Here is a 16,114-nt window from a genome sequence, read left to right as displayed (position 1 = left end):
GAAGGAATGTAGTCTTTACCATTCTATTTCAGACTTTTCATCCTGGAAATTGGAAGATAATATGTTTGTGTTGTTTTAAGGCACAAAATTTGTGGATATGTGTGACAGCAGAGATAGGAAACTAATGCAAAGAATCATTGTTTGCAAAGCAGTGTAATTTTCAAGAGCCATTATGGTAAACTTATTACTCTGACAGTCTGTATGAGATGGAAATCTGTGCCCACCCTTCGTTCTATAGCAGGGGTCCCCAGCTCTCCAGCTGCAGAGTGGTACTGGTCCATGGCCTGTTAGGAACTGGGCCGCACAGCGGGAGGTGAACAGCAGGTGAGCGAGCCTTACTGCCTGAGCTTTGCCTCCTGTTGGATCAGACGGGGGAATTAGATTCTCATAGGAGCGCGAACCCTAGTGCAAACTGCGCATGAGAGGGATCTAGGTTGTGCACTCCTTATGAGAAGCTAACTAATGCCCGATGATCGGAGGTGGAACAGTTTCGTCTCGAAACCATCCTCCACCTTCAGTCCACGGCAAAATTGCCTTCCATGAAACTGGTTCCTGGTGCCAAAATGTTTGGGGACCACTGTTCTCGAGGACTAGGCTGAAGTCAACTGTAACCTGGATGTAGATGTTTGAGACTGAAGAGTTAAAAGCCTATTTTAGGAGCATAGATTTCTGAATCCAGCTTAGATAGAAATGTGTCTCCAGACACATTTTGCTGTTGCTGTTTGTGGAGAATAGCGTGGACTGTGAGAACAGGCTAGAAGAAGTGGTAGGAAAAAATATTTTTTTTTGTTCTGTATGGTTTGGGATGGCCTTGTACTCAAAGTGTTCATTATCTCTGGTGTGATGAGGGAAATTTTTATTTTGGTACTGCTATGTATTGAATTGTGTCCCCCCCAAAATTCCTATGTTGAAGCTCTAACCTCCAATGTGATGGTGTTTGGAGATGGGACCTTTGAAAGGTAATCAGGTTAAAATGAGGTCATGAGGGTGGGGCCCTCATGATACAATTAGTGTCCTTATAAGAAGAGAAGGCAGAGAACTTGCTCAGTCTCTCTGCCACATGAGGAACCTAGCAAGAAGATGGGCCATCTGCAAACTAGGAAGAGGGCACTCTCCTGAACTCAGCCATGCTGGCCCCTCATCACAGACTTCCAGCCTCCAAAATGGTGGGAAAATAAATTTATTTGTGGCATTTTCTTATGGCAGCCTGAGCTAACAAAGACAGATCTGAGAGGAAATGAAGAGAAGGGTATAAGGCTTGTTTTCCATATCACTTGGATGGGAAGGGAAATAGAGAGGCCCAGGCTAGTCCAGATTGAGAAGAAAACCCAAGCCACAGGAGAACTGTTATTTCCTGAAGAGATCTGGTGGCCTGTTGTGGAGGGGGCTGATGTTGGATTACTGCAGGTACAATAGGCAGTTTTAAGATGCCCCTCAAGACTCCTCGTCCTGATGTACACATACTTTCTTCCAATTATTTAGTCAAACACTAATCTAGGTGCTGCTGTGGAAGTTTTGCAGATCTAGGAAGTTTTGCAGATGTGATTGAGCCCCCAAATCAGTTGACATTAGATAGGGTGAGTATGTGGGTGGGCCTGACCTAATCACATGAGCCCTTCAAATTTGGAACTAGAGGTCAGAGACAGAGGAAGTCAATAATTCAAGCACAAGAAGGACTGGAGGCCAGGAGCACTGGGTCACACCGGTAATCCTAGCCCTTTAGGAGGCTGAGGTGGGAGAATGGCTTGAGCCAGGAGTTCAAGACCAGCCCCAGCAACATAGCATGACCTGTATAAAAAAACTAAAAAAAATTAGCTAGGTGTGGTGGCTCATACCTGTGGTCTCAGCTACTCAGGAGGCTGAGGTGGGGAGGACTGCTTGAATCTGGGTGGGTGAAGCTACAGTGAGCTACAGTGAGCTGTGGTCCTGTCACTGCAGTCCAGCTTGTACCACAGAGTGAGATTCTGTCTTAGAAGAAAGAAAGAAAGAAAGAAAGAAAGAAAGAAAGAAAGAAAGAAAGAAAGAAAGAAAGAAAAAACCCAACTTGACACACCATTGCTGGCTTGAAGATGGAGGAGGCCACATGCTAAGGAATGTGGGTGGCCTTGAGCTGCTGAAAGCAGTCCTGGCTGACAGCCAGCAAGGAAACAGGAACCTTAATTCTACAACTTCAAGGAACTGAATTCTGTGAACAGTGTGAATAGTTTGGAGGCAGAATGAATGGCTTAGAGCCTCCGGAGAAGGACTCAGCTCAGTCAGCACTTTGATGTCAGCCTTGTGAGACTCTACGCAGAGAACACAGCCATGCTGTGCCAAACTCCAAACCTACAGAACTGTGAGCTAATAAACAGGCATTGTTTTTTAAGCTGCTAAATGTATAGTAATTTGCTACTTGGCAATAGAAAACCCATATAGCAGTCTGTAGTTTTCTGGTTTCTCCACCTCAGTGCATGGACTCCAGCTTTCTAGCAATGAGACTCAGTTAAACAGTGAGACTTTTGCTTGGAGCCACACATTTATTAGAGAGTCCATCTCTGTCTGGCCTCTAAGATAAAACATACCTAGACTAAATTTTGGAAGCCTTGGAAATGGCCCTTAGGGCCTTTAAAATTTTTAATAGATTGTTTTCTATGCAGTTAAGCATATAAACTCAGAACCCTTATTTTTTGTTATTAAAAATATATGTGGCTCCATTTCTATTCATGGGCTAGGCCATTTTAAATATAGAAATGGCCTAGATAATCAAATTTCAGGAGTTGTTTATTATCGTAGATGATGTATGAGAATTACCTTTTATTTTACAAAATCTCTACTATAAGGAAAAGAACCTGCTGACTACTTTCCTAAACAACCAGAAATGTTAAAGACAGCGTTTGCAAGCTATTTTCCACAATCCATCTGTTTGATAAAATGTGTTTTCAGTAAGTATCAGTGTATCCAATTCAATTCAGCAAACAGTGAATATTCTATTTTCTTTTCAAAAATGTTGCCTGAGTAAGTTCATGGAAACATTTTTTTTTTCCCACTGCACAAATCAATCCCATTAAAAGAGGTCTATTAAAAAGCTGCTACGTAAGGCACTGTAAGATCCATTACGGCAGATTTAAACTCTCCCAACAAAAAGATACCATATGTCTAGTATGAAGACAGAAGATTTGTTGCTGGAGTCAGAACACCAAACTCAGATGGGCTTACACAAAATTAGAAATTTATCAGCTTAATTGAAAAGCACAAAATTAGGCCTGGCTCCAAGTGCTGTTTTACCCAGAGGTTCAAAATATCACAATTTCTCTATGATTGTTTTAGCTCATGTCCCCTCCTGTATGCGCCCAATTTATCTCTGGGCTGGCCCCCTTCATGCTACCAAAATGACTTGTGCAATTGTAGACCTTATACCCTCACTACAACACCTGAGAAAGTGAGGATGTGTCTTCTTGGAGTTCTTTCGGAAGATAATGGAGGCTGTTATTCTCAAAGTCCCAGCTGTTATCTCTTAGGTCTCGTGGTTCTTAATCAAGTCTTATCTTCTTCCCTGAACAAATTATCAAGACTCTGAAACAGAAGAGAGGAGGAGATAGGAAGCAGTATGTTTTGCTTGAAAACAATGGGAAAGCAAATTCCACCCAAACCACATGCCTGAGAATAGGAAAGGGACAATTGTCCAAAGAAAATTCTGGAGCTGTTGGACAGAAGAGGCAAATCAATATATGTCTATAGTAGTAGAATAAAATAAATGGGGTAAGAAAAGCACAAAGTACTCTGATGCTATGGTGTCAAAAGGGAGAAAAGCTCAACCTTTTTTCAGGGTTGGGAGGATAAGAGATTTCACAAAATAGTTGTGGTTTGCCTGTTATTTCTACTTATTTTCGAAGTTCCATATCGGGGAAAAAAAAGATATCCTCAGACATAGGAACATATCAGCAAAAGCAAAAGGGCAGACAAGTGTAGAGCTATGTGATGCTGATGGCAGTCTATGATACAAAAATGTTGGGAAACAGGGTTGAAAGGGGAAGCTGGAACCTCACTGTGAAGGGCTTTCCTTGAATTCCAGCAGAAGAAATCAGATTTAACGTAGAAGCCAGTGGGGACTCCTTGACTGTTTTTGAATAGGAGAAAGACATAACGAAATATGCCCTTCAGAAATATTAATCTGCTAGCAATGAATTGGCTGAATTGCAGAAGAGGGAGACAAAATTCAGAGAGACGGGTTAGGAAGCTATTGTAATATTCCAATGAGAAACAACAATGACAGATGACAGTTAAGTGGAAGGAGCTGATGCAATGATGTAGAATCTTCATAGCTTGCTAATAAATTTGTTGGAAAGAATTAAAGGAGGAAGATAGTGACAGAGCTTTGATGTCAGATGATTATCAAGAAAGTGGTATTATTGATGAAAATGGAGAACTCAAAAGGAAGAGGTTTTTGAGAGCAACAGGCTCCATAAACAGCGAGTGATAAAGACTGAAAGCCCCTGTCATAGATGATCCTTAATTACATGACAATCAAAGGGGCCTCTCTGCTATAATTCACCCCTTTTATAAGCAAACGTCGTTAACTGTGACATTTCCTACCATGTCCATTTATAATCTCAACGTCACAGACCCATAACCCAGGGGCAGAATCACAAGCCTTCAAAACTGTTAGGGTTGAGTGAATTTGAAAGACATCATTTTTCCTCAAGCAGGTTCAGAATGGAAACTCCAGAGTCAGGTAGATGGAGATCAACATATTATCTTTAGTGCTGACAAAACTTTAAGAGGCTGAGGCTTAGTCTGAGAGTCAAGTGGACTTCCGCAGCTTGCCCCCGAGAATTAAAACAACTCACTTCTTTAAGCTGGTGTTTGGGATGCATACTTTCTCCTGCAGGGAGAAAGCCTCTACATGAAAATTTACCCTTAGTCCTAAGAGTATGACACCTTCTCTATGGGCAGGCAGTCCTAAGAGTATGACACCTTCTCTATGTTTTCTGGCAGGCAGATGCCAGAAAAGAGAGGGATATATTGGTTCAATTATTTCGTTTCTTGCTCTGGTGGGGAGGAAGGAGTAGAGGGAAGGAGGGAGGCTGAGGTTTCGCCTCCAGGATGTCCCTCCACGTGGTATGAGAGATAAATCTTCCTCACTGCCAGTGGAGATTCCCCCAAGACCTTGTGCAGAACTTGTCTTCCCGTTGTTCATCATCAAAGCCTGGTATCTCCGATGTCTGAGGACCCTTGGACTCTGGCTCCCCCTGGCTCCGGCTAGACCCAGTGGTACAGGAAGCCAGATCGTGCAGACTTCTCAGGAACTAGAGGAGTTTAATTTATGGGCTGTTGTGGTCCAACTGGGCTTTTAGGCATTTCACTTTGGTGACAATGTGAAGAACGCACATGGCAGAGAAGCCAGTAGGGAAGATGGGGCTGGAATCCAGCAGGGAGGGTAACGAGGGGATTGACTGAAGCGTTGGCCATGGGCTGAAGTGGAGCAGACAGGTTTGTAAGCTATTTAAGAGGAAGAATCCATAGAACAGGGAGAAAGAGAAAACTAGCCCAGGGTTGGAAGATGATGTCGTTCCTCCTGGGAAAGAACTATAGAAAGATCAGCACATTGAAGGCGGAAAGTGAGATTTCCTTTTGTGACATTGTAGCTGAATATGGCCTTTCCAAGTGAAGATGACCAGAGTTGACCTCACCTCTCTAGGAAGCACATGGCAGAATAAAGCTTGAGATCCGCTGGGGGTGGGAGCATGGAGACACTCATTTCCTATTTCTCATACTTCCAGAGAGGGGAGGGATTTCTGCTGCCCAACCCAGAGGAAAAAGGACAGGAGGAACACTCCCAGCTCCTCCCCATCCCCTTACTCCCTCCCAGAGTCTTCTTTCTTTCATATCTGTCTGCTCATCCATGGAGCACATCCTCAGCTCCTCCATATGACATGTTTCCAGTGCAGGCTGCCTGTTTGGAGGTGATACATTCCATGCATATCCTATGACTGCTGATTTAAAGCCATGTTCTCAAATGGATTTTATCAATAATATGGCTGACTCTTTGGTGCCATCGCTCTGTGTCCAGCCTTATTTACCAGTGGTCCTGAACTCTGGAGTAGAGCGTTATTTGTTTACTGGGGCTGTCATAACAAAGTATGACATAGACTGGGTGGCTTAAATAACAGAAATTTATTTTCTCACAGTTCTGGAGGCCAGAAATCTGAGATCAAAGTGTTGATAGACTTGGTTTCTACTGAGACTTTTTCCTTTGTAGAGGGCCACCTTCTCCTGGTGTCTTCATGGGGTCTTCCTGCTGTGTGATTCTTTGTCTTAATTTCTCTTTTTTTTTGAGATGGAGTTTCGCTCTTGTTGCCCAGGCTGGAGTGCAATGGCGCGATCTTGGCTCACCGCAACCTCCGCCTCCTGGGTTCAAGCAATTTCCCTGCCTCAGCCTCCTGAGTAGCTGGGACTACAGGCATGCACCACCAGGCCCGGTTAATTTGTGTGTGTGTGTGTGTGTGTGTGTGTATTTTTAGTAGAGACAGGTTATCTCCATGTTGGTCAGGCTGGTCTCGAACTCCCAACCTCAGGTGATCCACTCGCCTCGGCCTCCCAAAGTGTTGGGATTACAGGTGTGAGCCACTGCGCCTGGCCTCTTTCTTAACTTTTTCTTATGAGGGTCCACCCAACTGACCTCATTTTAACTTAATTACCTCTTTAAACATCCCTGTCTCCAAATACAGTCACATTCTGAGGCACTGGGGGTTACAATATCAACATATAAATTTTGGGTGGAGGTGGGGTTCACAGTTCAGTTCACAACAGGGAGAAGGGTATTTACTGACCCTCCAAAATTCCATCAACAGCCTGTTTTCCTTCTTAAATACATTCTCATACACAATTTTGAGGCAGTTTTTTTTTTCTCCCTCACTCCATTTATTTCAATGTCAAGAGCTTGGAAAATTTTAATCAGGGCACTGTTTAGCTTCATTAAAGAAAAATCAGGGCAGTGATGTTCAAAGGCTGGATCTCAGCAGGGGGAGGGTTGCTAGGCTGTGCATCACCTGGAACTGGAGAGTGCTGAAGATGAGGCCTGGTGAGAATCCCACCATAATCAAGGTACCCGTAAATCTTCTCTCAGAAGTGGTGTGGATCAATGAATGACATCATCATTCCTGCACCCCTACAGACTTTATGATTTGCCAAAGTATTCGAGGTTAACATTGTGCGTAAATATGGGTTCATAACAAATTCTGAGGCCATAATCCAGGCCCATGTTTTTTTCTTTCCTTTTTTTTTTTTTTCCCAGAGACGGTCTTGCTCTGTCCTTCAGGCTGAAGTGCAGTGGTGCGACCTTGGCTCACTGCAGCCTGAACCTCCTGTGCTCAAGCAATCCTCCCACCTCAGCCACTTCAGCAGCTGGGACCATGGGTACATGCCACCATGCCCAGCTAATTTTCTTTTTTTTTTGTAGATGAAGTCTCACTATGTTGCCCCGGCTGGTCTCAAACTCCTGAGCTCAAAGGATCCTCCCACCTTGGCCTCCCAAAATGCTGGGATTACAGATGTGAGCCACCATGCCCAGTCCCCATGTTTTTTTCTTTTTCTTCTTTTTGAGACAGAGTCTTACTCTGTGGCCCAGGCTGGAGTGCAGTGGCACAATCTGGGCTCACCACAACCTCTGCCTCCCAGGTTCAAGTGATTCTCTTGCCTCAGCCTCCTGAGTAGCTGGGACTACAGGTGTGTGTCACCACACCTGGCCAATTTTTGTATTTTTAGCAGAGACGGGATTTCAATATGTTGGTCAGGCTGGTCTCAAACTCCTGACCTCAAGTAGTCTGCCTGTTTCAGCCTCCCAAAGTGCTGGAATTACAGGCGTGAGCCACTGTGCCTGGGCCCCCAGGTTTCTTTAGTAGTTTTGTTCTGATACTTCTCCCACCAAGTTTGAACTTAAATGGTTTTCCTAAGGGAAAGTATGCATCCAGAGTGATGACTGATTTTATAGAATTCTGTTAATATCAAATGTGACTGACGACTGCCATTCAGAGCTTTGTTTCAGGGACATAAAACCTTTAGGCAGCTCCACACAATGAGAGGAAGAAATGACAGATCTGTGTTGATGAAACACTTTTCTTGATCAGTGTGATTACATTAGAATGCTCTACTTGGATACATTGATTTGTCTTTGAGAGTGCTTTGTGCCACATAAATCTCATAGAAAGATCTTTAACGCGCTGCCCCAGAAGGCCACTGCTTCCCTCCTCAGCAAACAGAAGCAACATCTGGGAGCCATTTGTCACAGTTTCAAAGGCAATTGTTCATTTATGAACTGACATTGGATGGTCTTCTGTTCCAACATTCATGGGATTTTAAAACAAAGATGCATTTTATGATTAACCTCCACAAGCAAAGAGTTGTATTTGTCTCTTTTGACTTACTTCAGCAACCTGATTTTAAAAAATCTCCTTCAAGGAGAATCATATTTATTATACCTCAAAAATTCAGTTTATATGCATCATTGTTCAGAGCAATTTCTTTCTCCCTACATTGAATGGCCAAGTGATCATTTGTTTTGGAGATTCATTCATGCTTTAGAAGATCTGGCCACCCATGGAAAAGAACATTTTTGAAAGCATTTCCTCCTGCTTCTTTCTTAGGACAGGGAAAATAGCTCTTAAAAGAATTATAAGTGAATTTTAAAAATATTGCTTAAAAGTTTCTCACTTATTCTGGGACATATAATTTCAGTTTTCTAATATTCAAGAGCTGTAGTGAAAAGAGCATTAGTGTCTGTTAAGATTCTCTCTTTTGAGTTAGGTGAACTTGAGCCAATTTTTGAGTTGAAAATTTACTTTCTTTCCTCCTATAAAATGAGTATTGTGGTGCCCATATTACTGGAGGGGTAATATTAGAGGATGGGGGAATGGCTTCACTCATTATTTAAGAGCATGGATTTTGAGCCAGTCTGGCTTGGCAAATCTGTCGCTTGCTGGTTGCATGATGCTGGGAACATGACTTAACTACCTAGGTCTTGGTTTTCTTATCTGTGAAGTAGGCATAATAATTGATCTTACCTCATGTGGTTGTTTTGACAAGAGAATGAAATAATTTATAAACATAGTACCCACCCACTATAAATGTGAGATCATTACCATCATGATTGTCACCACCACCATCAAAATGAAAGTCACAAATAACCATTAACTGGTTTAATTATTCTGCTTTTCTTAATCGACTAAGACAGACATGGACTCAAAAAAAGTGAAATCCATAAAATTCAAACTGATCCTTACAAGACAGGTTGAAACCAGGTTTATATTATTTGAAGAATAATGTATCTTTTATATAGATAGATTTCTTTTGAATATCTATATTTACATATATACACACTATATATAATATAAAATATATACTTGTATATAAAAAGGTAATAAGGTATATCTATATTCAGTTAAAATTTCATGAAAATTTTAAATAATTTGAAATTTACCAAGATTTTATATTAAAACTATACTTCCATTTCTCATGCAAAACCATTTTCTAAATAAAAATATATTTAGTCACAAGGGCAAAATTGGAATAAGATTTAATAATCTCCTTTAGGAACTGATTTTGAGGTTTAAACTGTGCTTTTATGAACACCGCATTAAGAACTCTTAAATCCTTCTTATAATGTCTTCATATTTAAGCTTCAGTGGAGAAAAAGGAGTTTGCCATTCTCTCGCTTATTTAAAAATATTTCTGGATTTAAGAATATTAAGAGCTTCTGCTTGAAGATGACAGCATAAAGATAATTGCACTAAGCTCTACTCTTTAATATCAACTGAAAGCAACACAAATTCTAACCAAAGAGTCCATCTTTAACAAAAATAGTAGACACAACCCCAAGCTATGAAGAATTGCTTCTAAATATAGGGGCATTTGGCCCCAACTCCAGAAGATGCCAAACGTAGATTCCCATTGGATAGTCCATTCACATTGCAGAGTTCTCCAACAGTAGGTGGCACAGCTCCAAAGGGCTTTTCCAGTTATTCCTTACTGGGAATCACTAATTCTACATCCTATCCTGAGGAACTGCAGACCAGATGGGACTGGAAGGAGAAAAGTCCATGAACTTTGCAGGAAATGTGCTGGTGGCACATGATGGAATAATAATACCACTGTTAACAGTATCACATAACAATTGCTGGTATTTAGTGCGTGCTTACTGTGTGCTAGGCACTGATTTAAGTAGTTTACATGTATCAACTTAGTTAATCTTCAAAGATAATTTCTATGAGGATGATACTATTATTATCCCAATTTTACAAGTCAGTTACAGAGCCTGGATTCAAATGCCAAGCCTGTCCTCTTAACCTCCATGCCCTGGGGCATTTCTGCTCTGGATATGGAGTCACCTTTGATCAGTAAATCCATGTCAGCTGAAGAGAATGAAAATAAATGCCAAGTCACTGTACAGAGAACTAGAACCTTATGGGGCTTCACTGTGAGCCACAGAAACCTTCTACTCATTCTTAGAAGGAATGTGGGTCACTGGGAAGAGAAATGTCCTTGCAGCAAAGGCACAGCAGAGTTGGTGAGAAAGTCATCCAAGACAATATTACTCCTGTAGACCTGGCTCTCTTCCCTTTTCCTTCCTCATACAACTCTTGAGCAAAAAACTGAACAAGATGGAGCTTCCCTTGTTTAAAAATGAGTCATAATGTGACTGGGCGTGGTGGCTCATGCCTGTAATCCCAGGGTGGATCACTTAAAGTCAGGAGTTTGAGACCAGCCTGGCCAACATGGTGAAACCCTGTATCTACCAAAAAGTAAAAAAATTAGCTGGGGTTGGTGGCATGCACCTGTAGCACCAGCTACTTGGGAGGCTTGAGGCACAAGAATCGTTTGAACCTGGGAGGTGGAGGTTGCAGTGAACTGAGATTGCACCACTGCACTCCAGCCTGGGCAACAGAGTGAGACCCTGTCTCAAAAAAAAAAAAAAAAGTCATAATGAGAAAGAATCTAGCATAGATTCATGTACAGATATTTGACAGCTAGAAAGCAAAAAACAAAGACTGCAAAAGCAAGTAGGGTGAGTGGAGGAAAAAACAAAATAAAGGCAAATAGACAATACACATCAAAAGGTGAATTTAATCATGAAGTGAATACAATTTTAAATACTTTTGCATGAAGAAGAGAACAGAATTAATAGACCCCCTAGAAAAGATTTTAATGCTATAAAAAATTGCTGCTATAAAAATTGCTGCTATAAAAGAAGACTTGATTCTGTGGATTGAAGGTGCATACCATGGCCTCCTGTCTTGGGACAATTGATAATGGTAAAGTTGTTGGGCGTCAAGAATACAGAACCTGATATAAACCTAGCAGTTGGGATAGTACCTATTGCATAATAGACACTCAACTAATATTTGTTGAATAATGAATACAACCAAACCAGACAATAAGGTAATTCACCTATATTGAGGGAAAACCAAGTTGGTATTAAATTTCATAGCAACAATACTAGAAAATAGTGAAGCAATCATTACAAAGTCTTTGGGGGAAAGAAATGTGCTCTGAGACTTCTATACTCAGTTAAATGTCATTGAAGTATATAGAAAACAGATTAATTTGACACACAAAAGCACTCAGGAAATATGGTACACATTAGCTTTCTTTTTTGGCAAAAAAATAATCTACTTAACTCTGAAATCCAGCTAACCATGAGATAAGAGATTAATGAAAATGATGAGCTCAAGAATAGGAAATGAAAATACTGATGTGAGTACTGAAACTATTTAGATATAGCACCAAGTCTAAACAACTGGGAATTAAGGCATTAGAAAAGAATGAATGTTAAAAACTGTAACCGAATAGAAATAATAATTTTAGTTCAGTAGTCAAGAGGTTAGAAATAATGATGTTAGTACAATAGTCAAGAGGTCAGAAGGAAGTAGAGATGGGAGGAAGTGTCCATTTCGTCATTTCCTCTTATTCAATATTTCATTATGGAGCTTGAGAAATTCTAATACTGATAATTCAAATAATGAAGGTTTAAATGCATTATTTTAATGCATAAATATAACACCAGAATAATTGAAAACAACAATATAACTGGCCAAATCAGTATACAGAGAGGTGTATAAATTTGGGAGGAGAGGTGTATAAATTTGGGAGGAGAGGTGTGCATGAGAATTTCCTCATCTCCTTTTGAAGAATTTTGTATGGATACTGTTTCAGATTGTTTAAATGTATTATTCAAAAGTATAACATTTAAAAACTAAAAATTGATTACAAACAGAAAGCCACACAAAAACAAAATAGAGAAATCAGATCACATAGGAAAATACAAGACAATGTAGATATTAAAAACATGAAAAAACAGTGAAGTTTAGCACTAAGACAAAAGATATGATCAGATTAATAAATGCAAGTGGAGGAAACAATCTGTTGAGATTTTGAGAGAAAGGAAGAAAAACGACTCAGCAAGGCTGAAAATCAAAGGTAGGTGAACTCTTGTACCCCTGCAAAAAAAGTCCCACAACAAACCAAGGCAAATGGAAACAAAAAGGAATCAGGGGTTGTAATGTTAATATTATCCAAGATCCAAGACTGAAATGAGGGCAGAAACTAATAAATGAGAAAAAGGCACTTGTAATGAAAAAGCTTACAAAGTTTACAATCCATAATGGTCTGTCATTGACAGTTAAATGCTAAAAACAATTAGATCAAAATCCCAACATAAAGCTCTATGAAATGGAAGACAAATACACAAAAACCCAAGTATGGTAGAGCCTGTCTGGCCCTCTTCTAGAATTAGATGAAACATATTCATTCAGTAAATCATTTATTCATTGGACCAATGCATATTTACCGAGCATCTATTCCCTGCCAGGTGCTGTGCTAGGTGATGGCAATAAAAGGGGAACACAACGGGAAAAACTTCCTGCCCCCATGGAACTTCCAGTCTACTGTGGTCAGATGTTAAATCAGCACAGAGGAAATGTGTAATTGCAATGTGATAAATGATAGATGAAGGAAAGTTACATGGTACAGTGTGTGAATAAAATGAAGGGAACTGGGTGAACACAGCTGAGATCTGAAGGATGAGTAAGAAGTAAATGAAGTTGGGATGGAAAAGAGCATCCCAAGAATGGGAACAGCATGTACAGAGAACTTTCGGGGCGAAGTGTGTTGGAGGAAAAGAGAGGCCAGGGCAGTGAGAGAGGGCAGAGTGCATGGCACATGCCTCACCAGGTAGAGTTTTGTAGCCCGTGTTGGGGAACTGCTGCTCCATCCTAAGGGCAATGGGAAAACGCCGAATAGTTTTAGGCAGGAGTGAAGCACTCAGATTTACGATTTGAAAAGATCTCTTTGGCTGCAGTAGAGAGAATGAACTGATGAATGAAAGCAGATATAGGAAGACCAGTTGGGAAGTTACTCTAAGCTAGAAACGGTGTTATCTGGATCAGGGTGTAGTGGACAGCATGGATTAGGAAGATATTTAAGAGATCAATATATCTGGACTTTGGTGACACCTTGGCTATGAAAATGAGAGCAAAGGATATACTACAGACGAGACCTAGGTTTTAAGTGTTCACAAACAGAAAGGCTGGAGGATGGTTTTCCTGATATATAAAACCCTGAAGGAGACCAGGCGTGTTCTGGGGGAGATGGCAAGTTTGGACATGCTGTGTTTGAGAGGGCTAGGCGCGGCAAGAGTACAGATGGAGGAAACAGTCGGAATACAGCCTGGAGCTCTCAGAAGTGAACTGGCTATGAGCTGAGGAGACAGAGTGTTGGATGAGTCCCCATCAAAGTTGTGATTGTCCCCGGGACTAATGAAAGGAGTATAGGTAGCAATGATATGAGTTCAGTGCTAAGCATTTATCTATATGTTGAATCCCTGCTGACTGTTTTCCAGGGGCCAAATATCTATGTCCAAGATTTTGATGTGGCTCAACCTTCTACTCTGGGCACAAGCGGTGGCCATTCTTTCCAGTTTCTTCCACCCGTCACATCATCCAGCCCAGCAGCCACCAACTCTCCACTAGGAAGGTCAGCCTGCACTCCTGGGGTCATGGCATAGTTGCTTCCAAGTAATCGTGCTTCCCTGGGACATGCTTCCTGCTTGCTCCACCATCCGTCCTTTTCTTTGATATGTGGCCTTCAAACTTGGAGGATGTTGCTGGGGTTTCCCCAAGACCTCCTGTACTTATTATCATCTTGTTCCACCTCAACTGTAACTCTTTGAAGTTAGGACATGTGGGGGAATTTTCCCTTGTTCAAGTGTTGACAGAACTTTTTCACCATTTTCAAAATCATTGTGTCACTATCACAAGGGGCTGGGCAGGAGGTGAGATACTTTGTTCAAGACACCATCTTACCTCAGCTTACCTCTTTCCCTTTTATCCTGACTTATTGGACTCAGATTCCTGGCTCTTGTTCATCACTCTTGCAGCCTCTGCTTTTGGATTTTCTCTTCAGAGACACATTGACTTCTCCATCTGGCTCTCTGATTCTATTTTTTAATTGAACTCTCTACTCTGATCTTAATATACCTCTTCATACCACCAGGCCTTGGAGGAGAATCACTTCTTTTAGCTTTGTGTTTAGAAGGTATGATACGCCGAGTTTTAAGATGGCCTGTGGCCTTTGTTTCATTGTTACGCCGGCGATGTCGTGGTACATACCAAAAGAGAGACAACCTGGGTGTGCCTCATCTTATCACGCAAGCCCTTTAAAAGCAGGGTTTTCTCTGATTGGTGGGAGAATAGAAAGTCAGAGAGATTTGCATCATGAGGATTCAGCACACCACTGCTAGCTTTGAAGATGGAGGGGGCCACATGCCCAGGAATGCAGGTAGCCTCTGAAAGCTGACACTCCTCCTTGGCCGACAGCCAGCATGTAAATGGGAACTTCAGTCCCACAGCTGCAAGATTTTGACAAAGATCTGAATGAACTTTGAAGCAGATTCTTTCCCCAAACCTCCAGAGAAGAGCCCTGCCCAGATGATCCCATGACTGTGGGACCCTGAGCAGGGAACCTAGGCATGATGTGCCAGACTTCTGACCTACAGAAATGTGAGCTAATAAGCGGGTATTGTTTTAAGTCACTAAGTCCATGGCAGTTTTTACACAGCAATGGAAAACTAATGCATAAACATCACTCAGTAGCTTAATATACTCCACAGAAAAAGCTGATAATGAATTTTGGATGGGAAGAAATCAGGGAACATTACAACACCTTGGCAAACAAGTGGTAAAACCGATACAGAACATACTTTTTCTTCACACCTGCTCATTGTTCTCACAGTCACTAGAGCCAGTGGTCATCCTAGCCTCCTCTTCTCCCTCTTCCTCACCCTCAGTTAGTCAATGAGTTCTGGCGTATATCCTTCCAAAATGCCTCCCCTATTTTTTATTCTCACTGAGTGGTCTTATTTAGAAACCCTCATTACATTTTGATTAAATTACTATAACAGCCTTCTAACTCAGAGCTTTACCTTAATTCTCTAAATTGCTCTTGTTTTAAACTTTGTAGATCCCTAATTTGATTATGTCACTCTTCTGCTCTACCTCCTTCAAGGACGTCCTACAGCCTGCGGGAAGAAAATTCAAACACCCTGGCACTCTTCTTCCAGCTCAACTTTTCCACACTTATCATTGGCTCTAGTTACACTAAATGACTTGCCTTTACTACAGTGAAACTTTTTTTTCACTACTCTGTGCTTGGAAGACTATTCTGCCAACTCCATCTGAAACGTTGCTATTCAACCTGAAGACTTAATTTGAATGTCATCTCTTCTCAAAAGGGTTTTATGGGTGAGACACTGACACTTCTCCCTCACAATCCCCTTCATTTTTAGAAAGTTGAGTACCCTAGGGCTTCTTTCCCCTTCATTACTCAGAGACCCTGGCAACCACTTTCCCAACAGGCAGAGAGACCCTTGATTTAGACCAGGGTCATGCAGATTTGTATCAGACAGGGTCCAGCCCAGGACCCAAAGTATAACTCAGTCTTTGTCACTGTCTTAGGGGATAACCAGCTTTGAAGCAGAGATAGGGCAATTTGCATAGGAAACACAGAGTTGTCTGGGAAAGGTGGTCCAATTACCCCTCTATCTCTTTTCTTTGAAATTTGAGTTTGTGGAGATGCTGAGGTTTAT

Source organism: Hylobates moloch, unplaced genomic scaffold (assembly GCF_009828535.3).
Source record: "Hylobates moloch isolate HMO894 unplaced genomic scaffold, HMol_V3 SCAFFOLD_17, whole genome shotgun sequence".
Lineage (NCBI taxonomy): Eukaryota > Metazoa > Chordata > Mammalia > Primates > Hylobatidae > Hylobates > Hylobates moloch.
The sequence above is the reverse complement of the archived record's forward strand: the minus strand, read 5'-3'. Positions refer to the sequence as shown.